Here is a 12,743-nt window from a genome sequence, read left to right as displayed (position 1 = left end):
GGCATGTATGAGGAAACAGTATGAGGGAATGGGGGCATGTATGAGGAAACAATACGGGAAAATGAGGTCACAGTATGTGGAGCGATGTGAAAAATATATGTGGACAGAGTATGGGGAGTGAGGGTGATGGGATGTGTGCAGATACAGTATGGGGAGTTAGGTGAGCAGGTAGTATAGAAAGTGAGGGGGTAAATATATGAGGAGACAGTATGGTGAACAGGGGGATGTGAGAGGAGACAGTATGAGGAGGGAGGGGAATAGTATGAGGAGACAGTATGGGGGGACAAAAGTGAGTGGGCACAGAATAGAAACTGAATAGTGGGGGTGTAGCATGGAGGGACAGTGTGAGGGCACAGCCAGGAGGGGACAGTATACCAAGGAGGGGGAGTGTGATGAGAGAGTACAGTATAAATACTGGGCCCTATAGGGGGACACAGTAAGAGAGGACAGTGTGAAGAGGGGGCCGGTATGGAATGGAGAGGTCAGTGTGAAGAGCATGTACCATAAGAGGGACAGTGTGGGGGTCATATTTTGTGCAGACAATATAGTGAGGGGTAATTTTTTATTCAGGAGCATTTTAATGACACTTGTATCTTTAAAGGCATCATGTGGAAATTTTCTGGAAAAGAGCGGAGAAGATAGAAGTCTGCAAAGATGGCTGTGGATGAGAAAACGCATCATGGGATCTGGTCAAGATGAAGAAAAGAAGGAGAAGGACTCCAGAGACGACGTCATCTATAAGGTACCTGTTGGTAAATGTTATGTGTGATGCTAACCAACTCTCATGTTTTTATTTATGTTAGGAGCTTTAAAGGGGATGTCCAGGTTTGTAAGAGTTTGCATTTATTCTTTGTGACTGCAGACTTCTGACTTCTCACAGTGCACCCTGCACGCTGTCAGGATTCTCTCTTGCTGGCGATTTAGATACATGCGGTCATGTGCTGACTAGACATGTGTGGCCTCACTCAATGAAAATGAACTGAGTGAGGCCGGGCACGTCTAGTCGGTATGTGGCCAGAAGTATACAAATCACATGCTTGTGCTGACATGACTGTCCACAGGCAAAGGAGAATCCTAAAAGTGTGCAATGCATTAGTTGTGAGAATTCAGAAGTCTGCAATGTCAGAATTCAGCTCTGCAGGTTCCAGTAGTTGTCACGTGGACACTCCACTCATATGCGACTTCCATACTTATGGTCCTGTGACAACAAGCTTCTCTCAGTTTTTCACTGATCATTGAGAGCATTAGGGAGAGGAGCTCGTCGGTACATGACTAAGTGTGAAAATCCCATATGTCCTTGGTGTGGGGGGGGGGCGCCAAAATGAATTCTTGCCCCGGGTGCCAGAAAACCCTAGATACACCTCTGAGTAAAGGGCACTGCATAACATTATTGCCATGCTCAGCCTGTGACTGGCTCGCTGACATCCGCTACAGGCCTCTGATGGGCTGGTGGCGTGTATTGCAGAGAAGGGACCCAGCAGGTCTCTGCGCCACAATTCACTTCAACTGAATGTGCGTTCTCAGACAGAGGAACTGCACCCAGAAATGGTGCTAGGCGTTAGGCACACAGTATCCTCGTGCAAAAGCCAAAATCAGGACCTACACATACCAAAACCCTTTTTGTACAAAAAGGGGGGCTATTTCTACCCATTGTAAGATTTCACTCTTTCAGGTAGGCATTAGGTAGGGTTCCCGCAGGCAATGCGGTTTGGTCCAAACACTTGCAGATTCATTGCTTTCACAAAACGCCAAGAGTTTCAAAACCAAAAACAGCCCCATCTGGGTACAAAGTTATCTCAGCAAATAAGCAGTACATTTAGCAGGGCATTTATATGCTCACTTAAACAGATTACAGTCCTTTCTCCTGGAGCGAACTTTATAGAAGAGGAACGATCCCACTAGTCTGGGTATTACCTTCAGCCTGAGCTCCAGCAGCTTCCAGCACTTAACAGAAGTGTTCAACTCTGGGCACAGTTCACACTGAACAGGCTGCAGTTTCCACTTAGTTCTCTGCAACCCCAACACACATCCACCCTGGTCAGCTTCCTCCAGCCGACTGACTGAGATGAACACCTAGAGAGGTTATATGCCTAGCCAACCAGGTGCACTAATCAGAGCCAATAGAGCTAGGATTTATCCCTATCCTACCTGGCTTTGCTAAACCTTTTATTATCTGATGGTGTCCAGAACTTCACATCTAAAAATAAGTAATTCTACTCTATGCTTATCAGTCAGGGAGGAATCCTTCTTATAGATGGGTGGCCTACACACTAGCATAAAGCATCCAAATGATGAGGACCACTCTTAGTAATATCTGGAGAGATAAATGCAAATTGTGAAATGCCATTTTTAATGTCCTTGACATTACACGCCTTTTCGTAAACTGAGCACGAAACAATAATTTTGGCCCTATTGGTGGGCGGGGGTGTTAGATCCTTGACTTCAGATGAATTATATATAACTGATGTATTATTATTGGGAATGACCAGCTACAGAATATGGGGCCAGCAGAAGAGATAATGCTCTTACGTCGTCTCCGCTCTGAGGATTCATTTCTCTACTGAGCGTCTTACAGAATAAGTATATACGCTGTCATCCGGAATAAAGAGCTAAGGATGATTTCTCCTACACAGAGCGACGTGAATCACGACAGCCGTGGTACAGAATGCCTGTGAGTGCCTACAATTAGTGTCTGTAATCAGTAACTTTCTGTACCGCGTGTAATCCAAGCTAGGAGAAAACTTTCTAAGGTTCTTGTTATTGTTACTGTTTATACAGAACAAATTTTATGCCCCTTCCTCTCCTGTGAAATGGCTAAAATAATATATTCAGATATTAAATATTACAGCACCCATCAGATTTATCCCAGAATCCTGAATGGCAAATATTATATATACAGTTATAATCAAAATTATTTACCTGCCCCCTGTTGCAAATGTACTTTTCTTTAGCAAAATTGACAAATTTTCTCCTCTTTGTAATAATCAATCAAACAAGAACAATTAAAACACTTAAATATAAATAATATATCAAATGTTTTTTTCCAAATTCATCACAAAATGCAATTTTTACTGACTACTACAGTCTCCAAATTATTCACTCCCTTCTTAACAAGCATATTTAGGACTTAGCAGAGCCCCTCTGGCTGTTATGACCTGCTGCCCTTCTAGCTGTTATGGCCTTCCTGCAAAGGTGATGCATAGCCAGGTAGCAGCTTCTGGCAGTGTCCCTGAGGAATCTTAACCCTTTCCTCACGGATAATGGCCTTCAAGTCACTAATATTCTTGTGTTGTCAACATAGCGGTCCTATGGGTTAAGAGAAGCGATCATTGCCTATGCAAACAAGGAAGAAGAGACAAAAATACACTCAAAATATTGAATGTTCCTAGAGATACAGGGGAAAGGAGAGTTCACAAATTACAAGAATGCTCACTACACCACCTGGATGTGGCACAAACGAGGCTGTCACAGATACCAGGGCGGCACCCAAGAGTCGGCATTGGATCCAAAATAGTAAGTAATGCTCAGTTTATTTTTTTTTTTACAAGAAACTCAGTGTATGGCATAAAGATTTCTGAAAAGGAACAATCCCTGGTGCCTTAACTTACAACTCTGTGAAAGGGACTAATAAAAGACCTCTAGTTGTGATAGAAGAAGCATTTTATACAAGTAGGACAGTGTATTTCAGGAGAAAAGTTTGCTGATGTCACATTATTGCCAGGGACAATGGGCACCTACCCTGTTCCTCAAGCTAGGAGAACCATAGGCTATCCCTGTCCCCCAGATTACTCCTGATGGTGGAGACGCCAGGGTCTTGTACCTTGCTATGCTCCTATACTAACACTTACCTGTTCCTTCCCCCACCCAGGGAGGTATGGGACAGAAGTGTATAGGATAAAACAAACCAGACAGACAAGGGTAAACAGACAGGGATAAAAGAAAACTACAATCATACAAATAGACTTGCAAAACAACCGAGTGGGAAACATGAGCGATGTAGGTGGGAAAAACCAAATGGGAGAGGATAGAAAGGAAAACGCACAAGCCAACTCCTGAAGATCTCCTGAAAATAATTCCAAACTCCTATTACTAACACTGAACTTCTCCTTCAACTCCAAACCAGGGAGTGGAAATCTTTCACTGGCAAACAAAGAAGTCAGGAGGAGAGTTCTTAAACCTGCAGGGAGTAACAAAGCAAAGACAGAGAACTCCAGGAGTCCAGCAGTTTAAACCTTGCAGCAACAAAACAATGAAAGCCAGAATTACTAATAGGAAAGTGAAGCCGTTCTAACTACTGCAGGTGTCAAGCTGCGATCCTCTGACCCCACTCTGTCGCGGTATTCCTGTGACACTGATCTTGTAGTAGGTAGCACCTTTTTCACTCATAATGACAGTGATGATACAGGACAGACATATACATTTTAGGATATCTAGAGTGTAAATGTGAGGGTGAGAGGTACGGGCCGAGAAGTGATCATGGGGTGCATTGCACTTTTATGGAGGTTGCTATGTGTCAACACACCGTTCATTCCTTTGTACTAATTAACCTTATTGTATTGCTTTTACAACCTTTACGATGCTAAAGGCCCCGTCACACATAGCGAGATCGCTAGCGAGATCGCTGCTGAGTCACAAGTTTTGTGATGCAACAGCGACCTCAGTAGCGATCTCGCTATGTGTGACACGTACCAGCGATCAGGCCCCTGCTGTGAGATCGCTGGTCGTGTCGGAATGGCCTGGACCTTTTTTTGGTCGTTTAGGTCCCACTGACATCGCTGAATCGGTGTGTGTGACACCGATCCAGCGATGTCTTCACTGGTAACCAGGGTAAACATCGGGTTACTTAGCGCAGGGCCGCGCTTAGTAACCCGATGTTTACCCTGGTTACCAGCGTAAATGTAAAAAAAAACAAACAGTACATACTTACCATCTGATGTCCGTCAGGTCCCTTGCCGTCTGCTTCCCACACTGACTGAGCGCCGCAAAGTGAAAGTGAAAGTACAGCACAGCGGTGACGTCACTGCTGCGCTCTGCTGTCACTGTACGGCAGCACTCAGTCAGAGCAGGAAGCAGACGGCAAGGGACCTGACGGACATCAGATGGTGAGTATGTACTGTTTGTTTTTTTTGGTAACCAGGGTAAACTGTTGTGAAATTGGATTTTGGGCTCCCCCGGTGGCCACTGGTGGAATTGAACTTGTGTGCATCATCCCCTCTGTTCACCTGTTCCCATCAGGATGTGGGAGTCGCTATTTAACCTTGCTCCTCTGTCACTTCCATGCCGGTCAACATTGTAATCAGAAGCCTTTCTGTGCATGTTCCTGCTACCAGACAACTTCCAGCTAAGTCGGACTTTTGTCCTTGTTTGTTTTTTGCATTTTGTTCCAGTTCACAGCTGCAGTTTCGTTTCTGTGTCTGGAAAGCTCTTGTGATCTGAAATTGCCACTCTGATGTTATGAGTTAATACTAGAGTCTTAAAGTAATTTCAGGATGGTGTATTGATAGGGTTTTCAGCTGACCATGAAAGTACCCTTTCTGTCTTCCTGCTATCTAGTAAGCGGACCTCGATTTTGCTAAACCTATTTTCATACTACGTTTGTCATTTTCATCTTAAATCACCGCCAATATATGTGGGGGCCTCTGTCTGCCTTTCGGGGAAATTTCTCTAGAGGTGAGCCAGGACTATATTTTCCTCTGCCAGGATTAGTTAGTCCTCCGGCCGGCGCTGGGCGTCTAGGGATAAAACGCAGGCTACGCTACCCGGCTACTGTTAGTTGTGCGGCAGGTTTAGTTCATGGTCAGTTTAAGTTTCCATCCTTCCAAGAGCTAGTTCCTATGTATGCTGGGCTATGTTCTCTTGCCATTGAGAACCATAACAGTTTGACCGGCCCGCAAAGGGTTAAATTAATTGGCAGAGAAAGGAGAGAAAAAAGAAGTCTGCTGAAAAATTTTTTTTTTTTTTTTTTTTTCCTTCCTTCAGTTCTGAGTGTGCTTTCAATTGAATCACTTGCAAGTCTGCCTATATTGCAGCCTTCCTCTCTCTCTCTCCTTCTAATCCTGGAATGGCTCTGTGTTCACCTGTTTAAAATGGATATTCAGAGTTTAGCTGCAGGTTTGAATAATCTCACCACGAAAGTTCAAAATTTACAAGATTTTGTTGTTCATGTTCCTATATCTGAACCTAGAATTCCTTTGCCTGAATTTTTCTCGGGGAATAGATCTTGCTTTCAAAATTTCAAAAATAATTGCAAGTTGTTTTTGTCCCTGAAATCTCGCTCTGCTGGAGATCCTGCTCAGCAGGTCAGGATTGTGATTTCCTTGCTCCGGGGCGACCCTCAAGATTGGGCTTTTGCATTGGCTCCAGGGGATCCTGCGTTGCTCAATGTGGATGCGTTTTTTCTGGCCTTGGGGTTGCTTTATGAGGAACCTCATTTAGAGCTTCAGGCGGAAAAAGCCTTGATGTACCTATCTCAGGGGCAAGATGAAGTTGAAATATACTGCCAAAAATTCCGTAAATGGTCTGTGCTTACTCAGTGGAATGAGTGCGCCCTGGCGGCGAATTTCAGAGAGGGTCTCTCTGATGCCGTTAAGGATGTTATGGTGGGGTTCCCTGTGCCTGCGGGTCTGAATGAGTCCATGACAATGGCTATCCAGATCGATAGACGTCTGCGGGAGCACAAACCTGTGCACCATTTGGCGGTGTCTACTGAGAAGACGCCAGAGAATATGCAATGTGATAGAATTCTGTCCAGAAGCGAACGGCAGAATTTTAGACGAAAAAATGGGTTGTGCTTTTATTGTGGTGATTCAACTCATGTTATATCAGCATGCTCTAAGCGTACTAAGAAGCTTGATAAGTCAGTTTCAATTGGCACTTTTCAGTCTAAGTTTATTCTATCTGTGACCCTGATTTGTTCTTTATCATCTATTACCGCGGATGCCTATGTCGACTCTGGCGCCGCTTTGAGTCTTATGGATTGGTCCTTTGCCAAACGCTGTGGGTATGATTTAGAGCCTCTTGAAACTCCTATACCTCTGAAGGGGATTGACTCCACCCCATTGGCTAGTAATAAACCACAATACTGGACACAAGTAACTATGCGAATTAATCCGGATCATCAGGAGATTATTCGCTTTCTTGTGCTGTATAATCTACATGATGTGTTGGTGCTTGGATTGCCATGGCTGCAATCTCATAACCCAGTCCTCGACTGGAACGCTATGTCTGTGTTAAGCTGGGGATGTAAGGGGATGCATGGGGACGTACCTTTGGTTTCCATTTCGTCATCTATTCCCTCTGAGATTCCTGAATTCTTGTCTGACTATCGTGACGTTTTTGAAGAACCTAAGCTTGGTTCATTACCTCCGCACCGGGAGTGCGATTGTGCCATAGATTTGATTCCGGGTAGTAAATACCCTAAGGGTCGTTTATTTAATCTGTCTGTGCCTGAACATGCTGCTATGCGAGAATATATAAAGGAGTCCTTGGAAAAGGGACATATTCGTCCTTCGTCATCTCCCTTAGGAGCCGGTTTTTTCTTTGTGTCTAAGAAAGATGGCTCTTTGAGGCCGTGTATTGATTATCGGCTTTTGAATAAAATCACGGTTAAATATCAATATCCGTTGCCACTGCTGACTGATTTGTTTGCTCGCATAAAGGGGGCCAAGTGGTTCTCTAAGATAGATCTCCGTGGGGCGTATAATTTGGTGCGAATTAAGCAGGGGGATGAGTGGAAAACCGCATTTAATACGCCCGAGGGCCACTTTGAGTATTTGGTGATGCCTTTTGGCCTTTCAAATGCCCCTTCAGTCTTTCAGTCCTTTATGCATGACATTTTCCGTGATTATTTGGATAAATTTATGATCGTGTATCTGGATGATATTCTGATTTTTTCGGATGACTGGGACTCTCATGTCCAGCAGGTCAGGAGGGTTTTTCAGGTTTTGCGGTCTAATTCCTTGTGTGTGAAGGGTTCTAAGTGCGTTTTTGGGGTTCAAAAGATTTCCTTCTTGGGATACATTTTTTCCCCCTCTTCCATCGAGATGGATCCTGTCAAGGTTCGGGCTATTTGTGATTGGACGCAACCCTCTTCTCTTAAGAGTCTTCAGAAATTTTTGGGCTTTGCTAACTTTTATCGTCGATTTATTGCTGGTTTTTCTGATGTTGTTAAACCATTGACTGATTTGACTAAGAAGGGTGCTGATGTTGCTGATTGGTCCCCTGCTGCTGTGGAGGCCTTTCGGGAGCTTAAGCGCCGCTTTTCTTCCGCCCCTGTGTTGCGTCAGCCTGATGTTGCTCTTCCTTTTCAGGTTGAGGTCGACGCTTCTGAAATCGGAGCTGGGGCGGTTTTGTCGCAAAGAAGTTCCGACTGCTCCGTGATGAAACCTTGTGCTTTTTTTTCTCGTAAATTTTCGCCCGCCGAGCGGAATTATGATATTGGGAATCGGGAGCTTTTGGCCATGAAGTGGGCTTTTGAGGAGTGGCGTCATTGGCTTGAGGGGGCTAGACATCAGGTGGTGGTATTGAGCGACCACAAAAATTTAATTTATCTTGAGTCCGCCAGACGCCTGAATCCTAGACAGGCGCGCTGGTCGTTGTTTTTCTCTCGGTTTAATTTTGTGGTGTCATACCTACCGGGTTCTAAGAATGTTAAGGCGGATGCCCTTTCTAGGAGTTTTGAGCCTGACTCCCCTGGTAATTCTGAACCTACAGGTATCCTTAAGGATGGAGTGATATTGTCTGCCGTTTCTCCAGACCTGCGGCGGGCCTTGCAGGATTTTCAGGCGGATAGACCTGATCGTTGCCCACCTGGTAGACTGTTTGTTCCTGATGATTGGACCAGTAAAGTCATTTCTGAGGTTCATTCTTCTGCGTTGGCAGGTCATCCTGGAATCTTTGGTACCAGGGATTTGGTGGCAAGGTCCTTCTGGTGGCCTTCCCTGTCACGAGATGTACGAGGCTTTGTGCAGTCTTGTGACGTTTGTGCTCGGGCCAAGCCTTGTTGTTCTCGGGCTAGTGGATTGTTGTTGCCCTTGCCTATCCCGAAGAGGCCTTGGACGCACATCTCGATGGATTTTATTTCGGATCTTCCTGTTTCTCAGAAGATGTCTGTCATCTGGGTGGTGTGTGACCGTTTCTCTAAGATGGTCCATTTGGTTCCCCTGCCTAAGTTGCCTTCTTCTTCCGAGTTGGTTCCTCTGTTTTTTCAAAATGTGGTTCGTTTGCATGGTATTCCGGAGAATATCGTTTCTGACAGAGGAACCCAATTCGTGTCTAGATTTTGGCGGGCATTCTGTGCTAGGATGGGCATAGATTTGTCTTTCTCGTCTGCTTTCCATCCTCAGACTAATGGCCAGACCGAGCGGACGAATCAGACTTTGGAGACATATTTGAGGTGTTTTGTGTCTGCAGATCAGGATGATTGGGTTGCTTTTTTGCCTTTAGCGGAGTTTGCCCTCAATAATCGGGCCAGCTCTGCCACCTTGGTGTCTCCTTTTTTCTGTAATTCGGGGTTTCATCCTCGATTTTCCTCCGGTCAGGTGGAATCTTCGGATTGTCCTGGAGTGGATGCTGTGGTGGAGAGGTTGCATCAGATTTGGGGGCAGGTGGTGGACAATTTGAAGTTGTCCCAGGAGAAGACTCAGCTTTTTGCCAACCGCCGGCGTCGGGTTGGTCCTCGGCTTTGTGTCGGGGACTTGGTGTGGTTGTCTTCTCGTTTTGTCCCTATGAGGGTTTCTTCTCCTAAGTTTAAGCCTCGGTTCATCGGCCCGTACAAGATATTGGAGATTCTTAACCCTGTGTCCTTCCGTTTGGACCTCCCTGCATCTTTTTCTATTCATAATGTTTTTCATCGGTCATTGTTGCGCAGGTATGAGGTACCGGTTGTGCCTTCAGTTGAGCCTCCTGCTCCGGTGTTGGTTGAGGGCGAGTTGGAGTACGTTGTGGAAAAAATCTTGGACTCCCGTGTTTCCAGACGGAAACTCCAGTATCTGGTCAAATGGAAGGGATACGGTCAGGAGGATAATTCTTGGGTGACTGCCTCTGATGTTCATGCCTCCGATCTGGTCCGTGCCTTTCATAGGGCTCATCCTGATCGCCCTGGTGGTTCTGGTGAGGGTTCGGTGCCCCCTCCTTGAGGGGGGGGTACTGTTGTGAAATTGGATTTTGGGCTCCCCCGGTGGCCACTGGTGGAATTGAACTTGTGTGCATCATCCCCTCTGTTAAAAGCTGAAAAGTAATTTTCCAGTGTTGTAGTTTTCAATCTTTTAAACAATGGGACTATTTAAAGAGATACTCTCATCTAAGGGTACCGTCACACAGTGAAATTTCCATCGCTGCGACGGCACGATTCGTGACGTCGCAGCGTCGTATGAATATCGCTCCAGCGTCGTAGACTGCGGTCACACTTTGCAATCACGGCGCTGGAGCGATGCCGAAGTCCCCGGGTAACCAGGGTAAACATCAGGTTACTAAGCGCAGGGCCGCGCTTAGTAACCCGATGTTTACCCTGGTTACCAGCGTTAACGTAAAAAAACAAACAGTTCATACTCACATTCCGGTGTCTGTCCCCGGCGTTCTGCTTCTCTCCACTGTGTAAGCGCCATAGCCGGAAAGCACAGCGGTGACGTCAGACGTCACCGCTGTGCTCGCTTTCCGGCCGGCAGGCGCTCACACAGTGCAGAGAAGCTGAGACGCCGGAGGACTGACACCGGAATGTAAGTATGTACTGTTTGTTTTTTTTACGTTTACGCTTGTAATCAGGGTAAACATCGGGTTACTAAGCGCGGCCCTGCGCTTAGTTACCCGATGTTTACCCTGGTTACAAGCGAACACATCGCTGGATCGCTGTCACACACAACGACCCAGCGATGTCAGCGGGTGATCAAGCGACGAAAGAAAGTTCCAAACGATGTGCTACGACGTACGATTCTCAGCAGGGTCCCTGATCGCTGCTGCGTGTCAGACACTGCGATATCGTAACGATATCGCTAGAACGTCACGAATTGTACCGTCGTAGCGATGGAAATTTCACTGTGTGACGGTACCCTAAGAGTGGTCTGGCATTGTGCAATTTGGATTTGACTTCTTGGATCTACTCCAATACTAAGAATGAAGCTATAACTCCTTCTTGTCTATATTCCTATGGGGGTAAGTGCTGCTAGAATAAAGACATAAATATCTATATAGAAATAATAGAATTAGATAACAAAATAATTCACCTGATGAAGCTTGATGCGAAACACCCGTCGGGTGCATTTTTTTTGATAGGTAAAGTGTTCTCCATGCTACTGTGCACTACTATCATTATGTGTACTTCATTATATGTACTTTTGTTTCTCCATGTTTATCTTGATCTACTTTAAAGAGCCTTAATTTATACAGCACTGGCTGTTTTTGGCTTGTACAGTACCTTTTGAGTATTCGTCCTCAATACTGTGATTGTACAGTACACACTATAACTCTGTATTGATTTTTATTATTCACCCAAGGTGGTCTTGTTATTATCACTTCCCTACCTTTAGTATTTTATATGTCTGACTTTTGTATGCCTATTTTTATGCTTTTAATTATTTTGTTATCCAATAAAGAACATTTTTATTGATTTTGAGCCTGTCACATTTCTATCTAAGTATTTTTTAATTAATTGGTGCATTTTGGCCACTTAGATATTGCTCATTATACTCATGTAAGTGTTTTAAAATAAAGACATGTCACACAGTTGAAAGGATTACCCGGGACTCCAGGGCTGAAAGTGGCGGACTTTAAACTTCACTTAAAAGTGGGTGGTTTGTAAGGAGGTGGCCAGACCCCTTGAAGACATGAGTACTGTATGATGTATAATGTGTATTGTTGTAGTGTGTTATATGTACAGGGACATGCGTTATTAGTGTTAGCATTGTGGTTTGACTGACAGTAGGCAGAGTTAGGGTTAATGATTTGGACTAGCCAAGAGTGGGAGGGGCTAAAATGCAGGGACAGAGATAGTTTCCTGCCATGAAGTCAGATAGGGTCAAGTGTGCACCAGAAGCAGACCTATGGTCTAACTAGACAGCAGAGCCGCTTGATGTGGGTGTTCCTGTTGTGAGTGAAGACTGAGACAGTGGATAGCAAGATCTGGAGTAGAGGAAGGACAGTGACTGAAGGTCAGAGTGATGGCCCGGAGACAGGTTCTGGGACAGGACGCCCCATAGTACGGCCCCAAGTTTAAAACTCAGACAGGTAAAGGGCCAGGAAGGAACAAAGAAACGTGAGACGAAGAGAGTGCTGTGGGCGGAAATAAAATACTTTATTTTTGAGTGGTGGTCTCCCTCTTTGAATTAATATCTAGTCCTGGCCAGCGGAAGACACCGGCATCAAGCGACCTGCAAAGGTTTTGCGCCCCCATGGATGAAGCCCACACACCCAGCCAAGACCCCCATCTTCATGTAGCGTGCTGTGGCATGAAAGACTAATACCTTGCCAATGGCTATCAACCCGCGTCACGGTCCAGGTCCAGGATGGGCTGGGGGCATTTCCAGGATGGTTAGGGATAGGACTTTAACTTACCCAGAAATGTTGACAACTCTGTAGTTTTTCAAAACAACTCCATCTTCCTTCTCTATGATTTTGGCCCACTGATAGCACTTAAGGTAGCTACTGCAAAGAGGAATCCCCCGAACAGACCTCACCCGAACCTCAGCAGAGTTATACCTGCTTGCAACCTTCTCTGTAAGGCTGCTTTCACACATCAGTTTTTTGCCATC

This window comes from Ranitomeya variabilis, chromosome 3, assembly GCF_051348905.1.
Source record: "Ranitomeya variabilis isolate aRanVar5 chromosome 3, aRanVar5.hap1, whole genome shotgun sequence".
NCBI lineage: Eukaryota > Metazoa > Chordata > Amphibia > Anura > Dendrobatidae > Ranitomeya > Ranitomeya variabilis.
The sequence above is the reverse complement of the archived record's forward strand: the minus strand, read 5'-3'. Positions refer to the sequence as shown.